This window comes from Penaeus monodon, chromosome 34, assembly GCF_015228065.2.
Source record: "Penaeus monodon isolate SGIC_2016 chromosome 34, NSTDA_Pmon_1, whole genome shotgun sequence".
NCBI lineage: Eukaryota > Metazoa > Arthropoda > Malacostraca > Decapoda > Penaeidae > Penaeus > Penaeus monodon.
Window position 1 is genome coordinate 33550448 of NC_051419.1, and position 505 is coordinate 33550952.

Genomic DNA, 505 nt, shown 5'->3' on the forward strand with positions numbered 1-505 from the left:
TAAAGTTGAGAAAAAAGAGGGAGGATATATATAAAAAAGAGAGGAATAGGAAGTGAAGAAGAAGAAAATCAGACCGATAAAATAAAGAAAGAAAAGGGTCACCCAGTCAGCAGGTCGTCCCTGCATTGACAACACCGCATAGATTTGAAACCCCAATAGACATCACCTCATAGACGCGAATAGGACCTGATATCCCCCTCCCCCCCTTGACATCACCTGACATCCCCTGACACCATTTCGACCAAAAGGAGCATCGCGACGGCCGCCCATCCTTGAGTTGATGACGGATGACATATTGAGGTTGTCAAGAGAGAGGCGGGGGGTGGGGGTAGAGGGTAGATGGTGGGGGGGGAGTCCGGTGGGGTTGAAAGAGGTGGGTCATGTCGGGGTTAAAAAAAATCATTAGGGTTCGTAGGGGTGTTGAAAGACGTAGGGTTGGGAGACGCAAGAAATAGGATGGAGAGAAAGAATAGGAGATAAAAACAAAACAAAAACAACGTTGAAT